At 36.0% G+C, this 15,265-nt stretch overlaps 1 long non-coding RNA gene across 2 annotated transcripts in view; it reads left to right on the forward strand.

The window, feature by feature from the left end:
- LOC118897888 overlaps positions 1-4,841 on the forward strand; it is a 168,657-nt gene extending 163,816 nt beyond the window's left edge. For both annotated transcript variants that reach the window (XR_005020560.1, XR_005020561.1), the window contains exon 5: positions 4,695-4,841. This is a non-coding gene — a long non-coding RNA (uncharacterized LOC118897888). The remainder of the gene's footprint in view (positions 1-4,694) is intronic.
- Positions 4,842-15,265: the final 10,424 nt, after the last annotated feature.

Here is a 15,265-nt window from a genome sequence, read left to right on the forward strand (position 1 = left end):
ATGAAATCACTGGTAAAGTAAAAAGCATAAAAACATTGCCATTGTGGTGGTGGTAGTATTGAATGCTTTATTATTTACTCTTACATAAGATTTCTTGCAGGTTTCCCTATATATGCTGATATATTCATTCCTCTTGAAGATTAGGTATAGATTAAGGATTGCTCATAAACTTTCCACAGGCATTTTACCTCCACATACTCTCACACTTTCAAGCTATCCTCATCTCCTTACTGTATAGATGTACCAAGTTCATTACTAACAGTACTATGAAATTTTTAAATTATATTCCTCATATTCTTTCTTATTCCTTTATGAGGGTAGAGACTTTGTCTCATCCCACTTGTATCTTCAGTACCTAAAGCAATGTCTGGAATATATTTGAGTCTCATAAATAGTTTCTGAGTGAATCAATGACAAAAATAATCCCATATGTTTACTTGCCTTTCATTATCAAAAGGAATATAGAAAGCTCCTTACAAACAAAATGTATTTAAATACATAAAATACATAGGATTACAAAGGAAATCTACTTTTTGCAACTTTACTAAAATGTAGTTCTATCCACAGATCCTTTAGGGTCCATGAACCCTGGTTTTTAAAATATGGAAGAATTTTTAGCTAGTATCAGGGGACACACAATCCATAACTCTAAACTGCTTACTTTGACAGGATCAAAAAGCAAATGCAAACTTCATTTGGTCTTTTTAAGAAATCCTTCCTCTGCACTTTTAAATTATAACAAAAAGAACAATGAAGTTTTTAAAGCCGATTTTGCTTAAGTTTCTTTTGGTTGCAATAAGAAAAACAGAGTTTGGCAAGCTTATTTTAAAAGGGCATTTGCCTGGGAAGATACTAGAGTATCCTGAAATTCACAAGTGGGAAGAAAAGGAACAAGGATAGCTCTGGGGATTTCACCTTTCTCTAGAGTAGAGCCATTGATGGGGACTCCCATTCACATGTCCAAATTTCAAGCTACTAAAAGAGAAACCTGGATGATTCAGCTTGGATCACAGATGCATTCCTGAATTGGTCAGCTGAAGTCAGAGGGTAGAATTATGCGGTAGAGCTATGAGCACTGAGGGCCACTGTTCGGTGTCAGGGTGAGCTGGGAAGTTACTTCAAGAGATGTGTAGTCTTATTAGTTTGACTCCAGAAAATAGTACATTTATTTTATATTAATGTCTCAAGATGAAACATTACACTCAAAGCTACAAGACATCTTTGTCCACTGACAATTAGACTACATTTACAATTATGAATTTCAGTATGTGCCAGATCACCCACTGCCATATTAATAAATGGCTTAATATCTTATAATACAGTATGCCAGTATAATGTAGTGGCAATATAGCTTAGGGGCTTAGAGTGTAGGCCCTTGAGCTAGACTTGCATGGCTTCATATCCAGCTCTACCGCTTTATTAGTTGTGAAAGTTTGGACAGATTACTCAATCTCTGACCCTCATTTTTGCTGTCTATAAAAAGGAAGTTTATCAGTGAGCTTTTGCTGCAGTACAAACCACCACAAAAATCTCACTGGCATGTCACAATAAATGCATTTAGTTCTTGCTCAGAAGTCTGGGGGTAAGCAGGAGGAGATCTGATCCAGGTTGAGCTCAACTGGACATGGTTCCAAGTGGAGGATGGGCCTAAGTCTGTGCCACATGTCGCATCTTCCTTGGACCTATAGCTACCTGAAACATTTTTTTCTCAGAGTAAAAAGCAAGAGCGCAAGGAAGAAGCCCACTTACTAAAGCTACATATTTCAAGGCTCTGCTTGTGTGTTGCCTGCTGTTATCCTATTTGGTCAAAGCAAGTCACGTGGCCAAGCCCAAACTCAAAGAGCAGAGAGGTACACATGCACCTCCCATGAATGTGTAGTGGGGAGAGGGAGGACTAATCCAATATACCATAGAGATTTAATATTAGTATCTAGCTAATAGAGTTGTTGTAAGTTTAATACTATACGTACAGAGCTTAGAATAGCACTTGGCACATAGTAAATGCCCAATAAATATTTGTTATTATTAGGCATACTCTTATGCAGAAACTCACACAGAAGTTCAGTATTGTTTACCTGTGATATAAAGTAGATATTTTACAAATGTGTCACTTCAAAACATGCATGCTTAAATTTAATTAAAAACTTATCTCTAATTTTTAAATTGTAGATTAGATGAACAAGATTATATGTCTTTCAGACTGGCCAGCCAGCTTCTGGGATAGTCAGAGTGGTTACTGCCTCAATTACTTAAACTCAGTAAAGTCATAGAACTACTAAAGATTGAGTTCTGCCCTCTCATTTTAGAGATAATGTGTTGGGCCAAGAATGGTGAGGTATCTAAGTCAAAGATAAAGAGATAGATGGATAGATAAATGATAAATAGGTAAGTAATTAAACAGAAAATGGGAATGCAAGGAAGCACCTAGATCTCTAGAATTCCAGTTGAAAACTTTTCCCACTATATTACACAGCCCAGGTGTTGTTTCCTGTAGTTTTGTTTTTGTTTTTGTTTTGAATTTTTGAATTTTATTTTTTTATACAGCAGGTTCTTATTAGTTATCTATTTTATACATATTAGTGTATACATGTCAATCCCAATTGCCCAATTCATCCCACCACCACCCCCCGCCACTTTCCCCCCTTGGTGTCCATACGTTTGTTCTCTACATCTGTGTTTCTATTTCTGCCCTGCAAACCGGTTCGTCTGTACCGTTTTTCTAGGTTCCACATATATGCATTAATATACGATACTTGTTTTTCTCTTTCTGTCTTACTTCACTCTGTATGACAATCTCTAGGTCCATCCACGTCTCTACAAATGACCCAATTTCGTTCCTTTTTATGGCTGAGTAATATTTTCTAAGTGCTGTTTATCATATTTTTTTCTTTCAGCAAACCATATAAGAAGAAATAATTTTAAGAAGCTTTTAAAATATTTTTTTCAACTGTTCCTTCAATTGAGAAGAATAATATTATAGGATAGGGTTTACTTATAATGTTAAAAAAAAAACAAAACTAATCCTTACAGAAACCTTCACTTACCTACTTAACTAATATTTATTGAGTACTTATCTGTTAGGCACTTGGGCCTACAGCAGAAAAAGAAAAAAAAAGCTGGTCTTGTGAGCATACATTACATAGAGGAGACAGGCAATAAACAAACTAATACATAGTATATTCCATAGTCCTTTATCTGCAATTCCAAAATCCAAAAGCTCTAAAACTGAAAGTTTTTGCAATTCATATAATGGTAAAACCTGACCTAATCTTAACTTGTTTAGTAGTAAAACTGATATGAGCTATTTATTGTCTTTTTACAAATACCACTGAGAATGGATACATGTTTTGCTGTAGAGATATTAACATATTTTATTTCAGAGTGCTGTCCCAGACCTCTCAGACTAGGGGGATAGGCTGCATAATTATAGTCCATTTACCATATTACCTTTAAAAACTCAAATAATACTTAATCCCAAAACACATCTGGCCCCCTAGGGATTATATTGGGTTGGTTAATATCTAGAAATTATAAATACTGTGACCGGAAATGAAGTATGTATGGGTATAGAAAATGAGGGTCAGTAGGGAGAAGGATGAATGCTGGAGGGTGGGAAAGTTGTTTAGCTAGTAGTAAGAGAAAACCTCTCTGGGAGGTGACATTTGAGCAGATTCTTGAAACATGCAGTGGAGCTCTCAGGGAAAAGAATGTTTCAGTCATTGGGAACAGACATGCGCCTAGATGGAGAAATGTTCCAGTCTGAGGAGGAACCAAGGTCAAAGACCTTACCCAAGAGTGTGCTTAGTATATTTAAGGAAGAACAAGAAGACCACTAGGCTGTAGATTACACAGCAAGGGGAAAAATGATAGGATAGGCTCTCAGAGTTAGCCAGGGCCCAATCATCTAAGGCAAGATAAAGCCTTTGGATTTTATCATAGATGTTCTGGGATGTCTTCAAAGTGTTTTGATCAAGAGTGTCTAAAATCCAATTTTCTTTTTAAAAATATTGCTCTGTGGATAATAAAAATATCCCTTTTTTGCTATATGGATAATAGATTGTTGCAGTACCAAAGATTAGAAAAAATAAATGATCATAACTGGTTGAAATTCAGAAATTTAACAGTGATTGGTCATTTTTAATAAAATACTCTTAATCATACTTTAATAAAATAGTATCTTAGGTGTTCATTGAGCAAGTGCTGTGCTTTGAATTAATAATCTAAATATTACTTAACTATCATGTTTGTTCTTTCTTTCTAGATTTCTCTCTAAGCATTAGGGCTGAGAAACTAGCTTGGTCATGATAATGCTATTCCCAGTCTCCCTCCCTCTTCCAGAGTCTTCTCTTCTACCTGCTGGGAGATAACTAGAGGAAAGAGCCCTGGATTTGGAATGATAAGAACTGGTTTCTCATGCTGGCTCTGCTACCAGTTGGCTGTAACAATGGTTGAGTTGTTTAACCTGTCTGGATTTGTTTCCTATCCTGTAAGATACGCGGATTGAATCATCTGATTTATATAGCTCTTTCTTACCTGAAGTCATAAATTTAGCAAGTCCTGTGTGTAAGACTAAAATTCTATGATTCTTAACGAGACCTCATTAAGAATCTCAAAGTGTCCTTAAATATGAATCTGAAGAAATATAGAATAACTGTCTGTCTGTTCAGAATTCACCCTTATTTCCTTTTTAACAGGACCAAGGAAATATATACCAGAAGCCAAGAGCACAGAATATTTTTCTTCATCAATCTGTAGAACTGTGATACTCCTCTAATTCCATCAAACACAAAGGAATGATCACCTTGGCAGATGGCCACAGAGGATGTCAACAATTTTTTGGAGGCAAGCAATGAAATATTTGTGCTATGAGTTTTCTATTATTAAGTATGTAGAAACAAGTAGAATTATCTTATGTTTTAATGAAAAAATAAAAGGTAGTCTTTAATATAGCAATTATTATATAAGCATAGCTATTTCTCTTTTTCTTTTTTTCTTTTTCCTGAGCACTGTTGCATGTCAAAAATTATAGTAAACTGCTTTTGCCCTTACCTGGAGTACTGTATAGTATAGGACTACATTATATCCCTAAATACAAAAGATTTAAATAATAAAAATTATGTACCCATGTTTGAAAATAGGGCTCTTTGCATCTATCTTGGACACACGTATCATATAACTACAAATACTAAATAGTTTGGGAAGTTAGAATTATTTTCTACTTATTTTAAAATTATCCATGCCATGTATGAATTTTTTTGTTTAATTTCTACATTTTTTTCCCTCACTTATTTTAAACAACTATTCTGAAGTGCTCCAAAATCTTCGGATGTCATCCCTTTACATCCCTAATAGCTTCATATTTTATGAGAATCGTACACCACAAGATCCCATTGAGCATTTCGTTACTTTCACAGCAGCTCTTATTGCTCCTGGAAAAATAGCTGGCCAAGGATTATGGACCACAGTGCCATCTTCAAAATAGAAATTAATTACATTACCCTTTAAAGGGGGTTTGCTTGGGAAGAAATTGACTGGATTATAAAGAAAACAATAATAAATGTAAGGAATCTGCTCTGTACTTTCATGAAAAATAAAGACTTAAGTAGATGAATATAAAATGAAATAAAAGTAAACTCATAAAAATTTGAGTAGAATGCACTAAAGTTGAATTTCTCCAAGCATTTTATACAAACAAAGAAACTGTAGATACGTTCAGAATTTTTAATTTAGTGTTAATTCAACTCATAGGCCTAAGGTCATCCAGCAAATGAGTCTGCTTTTTAAGCTGTACATAAAGGGATGCTTTCTAGGTAAAGGAGACCATAAATGTTTAAAAAACCCAGTGTAGAGCTTCTGAGTTTTCTTTCAGTAACTAGAGTCAAAATTAGTTCTTGCTTTTCTGTTGGGGAAAATTTCATCTAATTACATTCAAATTATTCTGCAACTTTTTGGACAGCAAATCCTGATCACAAAAGAAAAGAAAAAGCAGCTGTGTTGCCCTTTCCTCGTAGTTATAAGAATAGCATTATTATGCAGTCACTAGGCTTTATAGAACCATAAGTGATTATCCACTGGCGGCTTTCTGGCAGAGAGACACCTGAACCTTTCTGAACTGCTGATAATGTATGCCTTCTCTTTTTAAGGATCTTCAGAAAAATAGATTTCATTGCTTCCTTCAGTAAACCAATCTAGTATAACAGCTCTCAGGAGTAGGGAGATCTTTCTTAACCCTTTTATTGTGACTGTTTCTAAAACTTCTTTTCTCAGAATTACACTTTAATCATGATTTAAATCTTCTCTTAGTTTGATATACATAATTCACCTATTTAAGAAAATAGTTAAAATTGACCACTGCTAAATTAATGGAACTAGTTCCTATAAACAATGCTTCTCTGTAAGCAACCTGTAGTCAAATTTCTTCTTTCTCTAATATTTCCTTTTTTAACTCATCCACATGTCATATCTTATTTTGATCTTCAGTTATTCTTTAACCACAGCAACGTATCTTGTGTCAGATAGCTGTAATTTATATTTCTTCCACAGTATATTAAGAACCAGCCCTTTGTTCTCTTTGAATTGCATTCTTTTTATGACCATGTCATTAATAAGCCACAGATATTTATAATTCTAATCAAAAGTGCTATTTCATTTATTTCCCATATTTTAACATTTATTTGCAAATTATGATTTAAAAAAATTTCAGTAGTTAGAAAGGCAATTAGAACATAGCGGGTATGACTTACAAGCTTGCTATTCAAGAACACAAATTCATAGAACAGATTAAGACTGACTGATTAACCACAACTGTGCCACACCCACCAGCTGTGTGACCTTGGACAAATTATTGATTCTCTCTGACCCCCAGTTTGTACATCTTTAAATTTGATAATAATAATATAATTGTAAGGATTAAATGGGATGGATAATATAAGTAAAAAGCTTAGCTACCTAGCCCTTGTGTAGTACATAATTCAATAAATAGGTGATGCAATTATTCTACTTTTTGCAAAATGAATAAAAACAAGTTTCCTCATAGTAGCAAGCTGAACTCTTGCAAAAGCAATAATGAATTTGTCCATTATACTCATGCCCAATTTCTTTTATCATGTTTGTTGTACTGCTAGTAAATTTTATGCACATTGAAGTTTCCCAATCAGCAGTTTACAGTTGATTTTTAAACATGTAAAAATAGTTTATTCAGAAATAACCATTAAAAAATATAATTCTTAAAAAATGGTTGTTAACCTTTTAGTCTCATGAAAACTATGTATATTCCAAATTTTGAAAGAAATTTTACTTGGGTGTTCATGGACTCACTGCCTATTATAAAATTTAACTTCATATCAACCACTGTTATTTGGAGAAATAGTCCATGTGCAAGGCAGAATGATTTGAAGAATTTTCTTATTTGGATTAAATATCTTTTATGTACACATTGATCAGATATTTATTTAGTCTGAGAAACTGATTTGACATTTCACTAGAAAAATATAAGTAAACAGGCAGTTTGGTTCTCTGTTAAAGTTTCCTAGGTTTCTGTAACATTACCACAAACTGGATGGTTTAAATTAACAAAAATTTATTCTCTCACAGTTCTTGAGACTAGAATTCTGAAATCAAATTGTCCATAGGGCCATGTTATTTTGAAGGCATTGGGGAGAATCTGCTCCATGCCTTCTTCTTAACGTATTGGCGACGTTCCTTGGCATGCTTTGGTTTATAGACTCATCACTCCAATCTCTGCCTCCCTCATCACATGGTTTTCTCCCTGTGTGTCTGTGTCTCTTCTCCTCTTATTATAAGGACACAGTCATGTTGGATTCAGCATGACTTCATCTTAACTTGATTATAACTGCTAAGATCCTGTTTCCAAATAAAGTCATATTCATAGGTGTTGAGGGTTAAGATTTGAACAATGTATTTTGGGGGAACACAATTCAACAATAACACTGTCTTTTTTTTTTTTTTTTTTACAACACTGTCTTTTATATATATCTTTTTTTTTTTTTTTTAACTGAAAATAAAGTTAGGGAAGAAAAATTGATTTTAAAAACAAAGAGTTTTTTCTCCTAAGAAAGAAGTTTTTACACTTGTGAAAAGACACATTTTGCTTATAATGATTTGGCAGTATCTTTTCTTGAACATTGTTTCTTGATACTTTTTCCCATCTCCTCTATAGCTCTATTTCTTAAAATTATATAACAATAGCTATCATTTTATTTGTGTACTTGAGATCAAAGTTCAAATAATAGCATTATTGTTTTATTATCAAAGGCTTGAGTCCATATTACACATATCAACAAATGAAACACCCTAAAGACTGTAAAGATGGTGTAGCATTTGCATTTATAATTGTACTGATAGTTGTACTTTGTAAATGAACTGAGTCAGTTTTTTCCTTCCTTTACTTGATTCAAACCAAGGTTACTTTTTATTTCCATGAGTAAGAAATTCGCTTTAAATAAAGTTAAGAAAAATTGATGACCTTTCAAAATGAACAGAGCCACTATATATATACATTTTTTTTTTCATTTAGAGGCTCTAGTTTATTTCTATTTAACAAATAAAAACACTGCCTACTGAAAAATATATGAATTTTAAGTTTCCTCATAAATCAACTCTTTTTTTTTTTTTAACATCTTTATTGGAGGATAATTGCTTTATAATGGTGTGTTAGTTTCTGCTTTATAACAAAGTGAATCAGTTATACATATACATATGTTCCCATATCTCTACCCTCTTGCGTCTCCCTCCTTCCCACCCTCCATTTCCCACCCCTCTAGGTGGTCACAAAGCACCGAGCTGATCTCGCTGTGCTATGCGGCTGCTTCCCACTACCTATTTTATGTTTGGTAGTGTAGATATGTCCATGCCACTCTCTCACTTTCTCACAGCTTACCCTTCCCCCTCCCCACATCCTCCAGTCCATTCTCTTGTAGGTCTGTGTGTTTATTCCCATCTTGCCCCTGGGTTCTTCACGACCTTTTTTTTTTTTTTTCCTTAGATTCCATATATATGTGTTAGCATACGGTATTTGTTTTTTCTCTTTCTGACTTACTTCACTCTATATGACAGACTCTAGGTCCATCCACCTCACTACAATAACTCAGTTTTCGTTTCTTTTTATGGCTGAGTAATATTCCATTGTATATATGTGCCACATCTTCTTTATCCATTCAGCTGTTGATGGACACTTAGGTTGCTTCCATGTCCTGGCTATTGTAAATAGAGCTGCAGTGAACATTTTGGTACATGACTCTTTTTGAATTATGGTTTTCTCAGGGTATATGCCCAGTAGTGGGATTGCTGGGTCGTATGGTAGTTCTATTTTTCGTTTTTGAAGGAACCTCCATACTGTTCTCCATAGTGGCTGTATCAATTTACATTCCCACCAACAGTGTAAGAGTGTTCCCTTTGCTCCACACCCTCTCCAGCATTTATTGTTTGTAGATGTTTTGATGCTGGCCATTCTGACCGGTGTGAGATGATATCTCATTGTACTTTTGATTTGCATTTCTCTAATGATTAATGATGTTGAGCATTCTTTCATGTGTTTGTTGGCAATCTGTATATCTTCTTTGGAGAAATGTCTATTTAGGTCTTCTGCCCATTTTTGGATTGGGTTGTTTGCTTTTTTGTTATTGACCTGCATGAGCTGCTTGTAAATTTTGGAGATTAATCCTTTGTCAGTTGCTTCATTTCCAAATATTTTCTCCCATTCTCAGGGTTGTCTTTTCGTCTTGTTTATGGTTTCCTTTGCTGTGCAACAGCTTTGAAGTTTCATTAGGTCCCATTTGTTTATTTTTGTTTTTATTTCCATTTCTCTAGGAGGTGGGTCAAAAACGCTCTTGCTATGATTTATGTCATAGAGTGTTCTGCCTATGTTTTCCTCTAAGAGTTTGATAGCGTCTGGCCTTACATTTAGGTCTTTAATCCATTTTGAGTTTATTTTTGTGTATGGTGTTAGGGAGTGTTCTAATTTCATACTTTTACATATACCTGTCCAGTTTTCCCAGCACCACTTAGCTGTCTTTTCTCCACTGTATATTCTTGCCTCCTTTATCAAAGATAAGGTGACCATATGTGTGTGGGTTTATCTCTGGGCTTTCTATCCTGTTCCATTGATCTATATTTCTGTTTTTGTGCCAGTACCATATTGTCTTGATTACTGTAGCTTTGTAGTATAGTCTGAAGTCAGGGAGCCTGATTCCTCCAGCTCCATTTTTCGTTCTCAAGATTGCTTTGGCTATTCGGGGTCTTTTGTGTTTCCATACAAATTGTGAAATTTTTTGTTCTAGTTCTGTGAAAAATGCCAGTGGTAGTTTGATACGGATTGCATTAAATCTGTAGATTGCTTTGGGTAGTAGAGTCATTTTCACAATGTTGATTCTTCCAATCCAAGAACATTATATATCTCTCCATCTATTTGTATCATCTTTAATTTCTTTCATCAGTGTCTTATAATTTTCTGCATACAGGTCTTTTGTCTCCTTAGGTAGGTGTATTCCTAGATATTTTATTCTTTTTTGTTGCAATGGGAAATGGGAGTGTTTTCTTAATTTCACTTTAGATTTTTTCATCATTAGTGTATAAGAATGCAAGAGATTTCTGTGTATTAATTTTGTATCCTGCTACTTTACCAAATTCATTGATTAGCTCTAGTAGTTTTTTGGTAGCATCTTTAGGATTCTCTATGTATAGTATCATGTCATCTGCAAACAGTGAGAGCTTTACTTCTTCTTTTCCAATTTGGATTCCTTTTATTTCTTTTCTTCTCTCTGATTGCTGTGGCTAACACTTCCAAAACTATGTTGAATAATAGTGGTGAGAGTGGGCAACCTTGTCTTGTTCCTGATCTTAGAGGAAATAGTTTCAGTTTTTCACCATTAAGAATGATGTTGGCTGTGGATTTGTTATATATGGCCTTTATTATGTTGAGGAAAGTTCCCTCTATGCCTACTTTCTGCAGGGTTTTTATCATAAATGGGTGTTGAATTTTGTCAAAAGCTTTCTCTGCATCGATTGAAATGATCATATGGTTTTTCTCCTTCAATTTGTTAATATGGTGTATCACATTGTTTGATTTGCATATATTGAAGAATCCTTGCATTCCTGGAATAAACCCCACTTGATCATGGTGTATGATCCTTTTAATGTGCTGTTGGATTCTGTTTGCTAGTATTTTGTTGAGGATTTTTGCATCTATGTTCATCAGTGATATTGGCCTGTAGTTTTCTTTCTTTGTGACATCTTTGTCTGGTTTTGGTATCAGGGTGATGGTGGCCTCGTAGAATGAGTTTGGGAGTGTTCCTCCTTCTGCTATATTTTGGAAGAGTTTGAGAAGGATAGGTGTTAGCTCTTCTCTAAATGTTTGATAGAATTCGCCTGTGAATCCATCTGGTCCTGGGCTTTTGTTTGTTGGAAGATTTTTAATCTCAATTTCAATTTCAGTGCTTGTGATTGGTCTGTTCATATTTTCTATTTCTTCCTGGTTCAGTCTCGGCAAGTTGTGCATTTCTAAGAAATTGTCCATTTCTTCCAGGTTGTCCATTTTATTGGCATAGAGTTGCCTGTAGTAATCTCTCATGATCCTTTATATTTCTGCAGTGTCAGTTGCTACTTCTCCTTTTTCATTTCTAATTCTATTGATTTGAGTCTTCTCCCTTTTTTTCTTGTTGAGTCTGGCTAATGGTTTATCAATTTTGTTGATCTTCTCAAAGAACCAGCTTTTAGCTTTATTGATCTTTGCTATTGTTTCCTTCATTTCTTTTTTCATTTATTTTCTGATCTGATCTTTATGATTTCTTTCCTTCTGCTAACTTTGGGGTTATTTTGTTCTTCTTTCTCTAATTGCTCTAGGTGAAAGGTTAGGTTGGTTATTTGAGTTGTTTCCTGTTTCTTAAGGTAGGATTGTATTGCTATAAACTTCCCTCTTAGAACTGCTTTTGCTGCATCCCATAGGTTTTGGGTCGTTGTGTTTTCATTGTCATTTGTTTCTAGGTATTTTTTAATTTCCTCTTTGATTTCTTCCGTAATCACTTGGTTATTAAGTAGTATATTGTTTAGTCTCCATGTGTTTGTATTTTTTACAGAACTTTTCCTGTAATTGATATCTAGTCTCATAACGTTGTGGTCGGAAAAGATACTTGATACGATTTCAATTTTCTTAAATTTACCAAGGCTTGATTTGTGACCCAAGATATGATCTATCCTGAAGAATGTTCCATGAGCACTTGAGAAGAATGTGTATTCTGTTGTTTTTGGATGGAATGTCCTATAAATATCAATTAAGTCCATCTTGTTTAATGTATCATTTAAAGCTTGTGTTTTCTTATTTATTTTCATTTTGGATGATCTGTCCATTGGTGAAAGTGGGGTGTTTAAGTCCCCTACTATGATTGTGTTACTGTAGATTTCCTCTTATATGGCTGTTAGTATTTGCCTTATGTATTGAGGTGCTCCTATGTTGGGTGCATAAATATTTACAATTGTTAGATCTTCTTCTTCGATGGATCCCTTGATCATTATGTAGTGTCTTTCTTTGTCTCTTGTAATAGTCTTTATTTTAAAGTCTGTTTTGTCTGATATGAGAATTGCTACTCCAGCTTTCTTTTGATTTCCATTTGCATGGAATATCTTTTTCCATCCTCTCACTTTCAGTCTGTATGTGTCCCTAAGTCTGAAGTGGGTCTCTTGTAGACAGCATATATACGGGTCTTGTTTTTGTATCCATTCAGCTAGTCTGTGTCTTTTGGTGGGAGCATTTAATCCATTTACATTTAAGGTAATTATCGATATGTATGTTCCTATTCCCATTTTCTTAAATGTTTTGTGTTTGTTGTTGTAGGTCTTTTCCTTCTCTTGTGTTTCCTGCCTAGAGAAGTTCCTTTAGCATTTGTTGTAAAGCTGGTTTGGTGGTGCTGAACTCTCTCAGTTTTTGCTTATCTGTAAAGGTTTTAATTTCTCCATCAAATCTGAATGAGATCCTTGCTGGGTAGAGTAATCTTGGTTGTAGGTTTTTCTCCTTCATCACTTTGAGTATGTCCTGCCACTCCCTTCTGGCTTGCAGAGTTTCTGCTGAAAGATCAGCTGTTAACCTTATGGGGATTCCCTTGTGTGTTATTTGTTGTTTTTCCCTTGCTGCTTTTAGTATGTTTTCTTTGTTTTTAAATTTTGATAGTTTGATTAATATGTATCTTTGTGTGTTTCTCCTTGGGCTTATCCTGTATGGGACGCTCTGTGCTTCCTGGACTTGATTAATTATTTCCTTTCCCATATTAGGAAAGTTTTCAACTATAATCTCTTCACATATTTTCTCAGTCCGTTTCTTTTTCTCTTCTTCTTCTGGGACCCCTATAATTCGAATGTTGGTGCGTTTAATGTTGTCCCAGAGGTCTCTGAGACTGTCCTCAGTTCTTTTCATTCTTTTTTCTTTATTCTGCTCTGCAGTAGTTATTTCCACTATTTTATCTTCCATGTCACTTATCCGTTCTTCTGCCTCAGTTATTCTGCTATTGATCCCTTCTAGAGAATTTTTAATTTCATTTATTGTGTTGTTCATCATTGTTTGTTTACTCTTTAATTCTTCTAGGTCCTTGTTAAACATTTCTTGCATTTTCTCCATTCTGTTTCCAAGATTTTGGATCATCTTTACTCTTATTATTCTGAATTCTTTTTCAGGTAAACTGCCTATTTCCTCTTCATCTATTAGGTCTGGTGAGTTTTTACCTTGCTCCTTCATCTGCTGTGTGTTTTTCTGTCTTCTCATTTTGCTTAACTTACTGTGTTTGGGGTCTCTTTTTCGCAGGCTGCAGGTTCATAGTTCCTGTTGTTTTTGGTGTCTGTCCCCAGTGGCTAAGGTTGGTTCAGTGGGTTGTGTAGGCTTCCTGGTGGAGGGGACTCGTGGCTGTGTTCTGGTGGATGAGGCTGGATCTTGTCTTTCTGGTGGGCACGTCCACGTCTGGTGGTGTGTTTTGGGGTGTCTGTGGCCTTATTATGATTTTAGGCAGCCTTTCTGCTAATGGATGGGGCTGTGTTCCTGTCTTGCTAGTTGTTTGGCATAGCACTGTAGCTTGCTGGTCGTTGAGTGAAGCTGGGTCTTGACGTTGAGATGGAGATCTCTGGGAGACTTTCGCCATTTGATATTACGTGGAGCTGGGAGGTCTCTGTGGACTAGTGTCCTGAAGTTGGCTCTCCCACCTCAGAGGCACAGCACTGACTCCTGGCTGGAGCACCAAGAGCCTTTCATCCACACAGCTCAGAATAAAAGGGAGAAAAAATAGAAAGCAATAAAGAAAGAAAGAGGATAAAATAAAATAAAGTAAAGTAAAATAAAATAAAGTTATTAAAATAAAAATAAATAATTGTTAAGAAAATAAATTTTAAAAAGTAAAAAATAAAAACAAAAAACAGACGGACAGAACCCTAGGACAAATGGTGAAAGCAAAGCTATACAGACAAAATCACCCACAGAAGCATACACATACACACACAAAAAGAAAAGAAGGGGAAAAAATAGTATATCTTTGCTCCCAAAGTCCACCTCCTCAATTTGGGATGATTCGTTGTCTATTCAGGTATTCCACAGATGCAGGGTACATCAAGTTGATTGTGGAGCTTTAATCCGCTGCTCCTGAGGCTGCTGGGAGAAATTTCCCTTTCTCTTCTTTGTTCGCACAGCTCCCGGGGTTCAGCTTTGGATTTGGACCCCCCCCACCCCCGCGTGTAGGTCGCCTGGGGGCATCTGTTCTTCGCTCAGACAGGACGGGGTTAAAGGTGCAGCTGCTTCGGGGGTTCTGGTTCACTCAGGCTGGGGGAGGGAGGGGTACGGCTGCAGGGCGAGCCTGTGGCGGCAGAGGCCAGAGTGACGTTGCACCAGCCTGAGGCGCCGTGCGTTTTCCTGGGGAAAGTTGTCCTGGATCACGGGACCCTGGCAGTGGCGGGCTGCACAGGCTCCCGGAAGGGGTGGTGTGGATAGTGACCTGTGCTTGCTCACAGGCTTCTTGGCGGCTGCAGCAGCAGCCTTAGCGTCTCATGCCCATCTCTGGGGTCCGCGCTGATAGTCGCGGCTTGCGCCCGTCTCTGGAGCTCCTTTAAGCAGCGCTCTTAATCCCCTCTCCTGTGCACCAGGAAACAAAGAGGCAAGAAAAGGTCACTTGCCTCTTCGCAGCTCCCGATTTTTTCCTGGACTCCCTCCCTGCTAGCTGTTGCGCACTAGCCCCTTCAGGCTGTGTTCATGCACCCAACCCAGGCCTCTCTCTGGGAT

Source organism: Balaenoptera musculus, chromosome 7 (genome assembly GCF_009873245.2).
Source record: "Balaenoptera musculus isolate JJ_BM4_2016_0621 chromosome 7, mBalMus1.pri.v3, whole genome shotgun sequence".
NCBI classification, from domain to species: domain Eukaryota; kingdom Metazoa; phylum Chordata; class Mammalia; order Artiodactyla; family Balaenopteridae; genus Balaenoptera; species Balaenoptera musculus.